Genomic DNA, 504 nt, shown 5'->3' on the forward strand with positions numbered 1-504 from the left:
TCCCCACCCGGGGGTGCTCCCCTCGCTCCCCCCCGGGCTGGACAAGAAGGCGGCCAAGAAGATGAAGAAGAGGATGAAGAAGGCTCACAAGAGGCACAAGGTGGGGAGGACCCGGGGGGGGGACACGGGGGGTCACCCCCAGCCCCCCTCAGGGGCTTATGGCTCTGCTGTCCCCCCAGCGCTCTTCGTCCTCCTCCTCCTCCTCCTCCAGCTCCGACTGAGGCACCCCCAGGACCCCCCAGAATCACCTGGGACCCGCCAGGACCTCCTGGAAGCCCTGGGACCACCAGGAACCAACTGGGACCTTTTGGGACCTGCCAGGACCCCCATCCTGTCCCCGTGTCCCCCATCCCCTGCTGCCGGGGGGGTCCCGGGGTGTCCCCGCTGTCCCACAATAAAGCTCTGGGACACCCCGATTTGCATCAGCGTCTCCTTCGCGCCGAGGGGGGCTGGGTTTGGGGGGGACACGAACCCCAGTGCTCCTCGGGAGGGGGGGGCTGGCCC

General features: G+C 68.8%; 1 long non-coding RNA gene across 1 annotated transcript; it reads left to right on the forward strand.

Annotated features, from left to right (window-relative positions):
• Positions 1-416, forward strand: LOC115949062. Its single transcript, XR_004082727.1, has 2 exons — positions 1-100; positions 180-416. It is a non-coding gene; the product is annotated as an uncharacterized LOC115949062 (long non-coding RNA).
• Positions 417-504: the final 88 nt, after the last annotated feature.

The sequence above is a fragment of the Geospiza fortis genome, unplaced genomic scaffold (genome assembly GCF_000277835.1).
Source record: "Geospiza fortis unplaced genomic scaffold, GeoFor_1.0 scaffold1828, whole genome shotgun sequence".
In the NCBI taxonomy this organism is placed as follows: Eukaryota; Metazoa; Chordata; class Aves; order Passeriformes; family Thraupidae; genus Geospiza; species Geospiza fortis.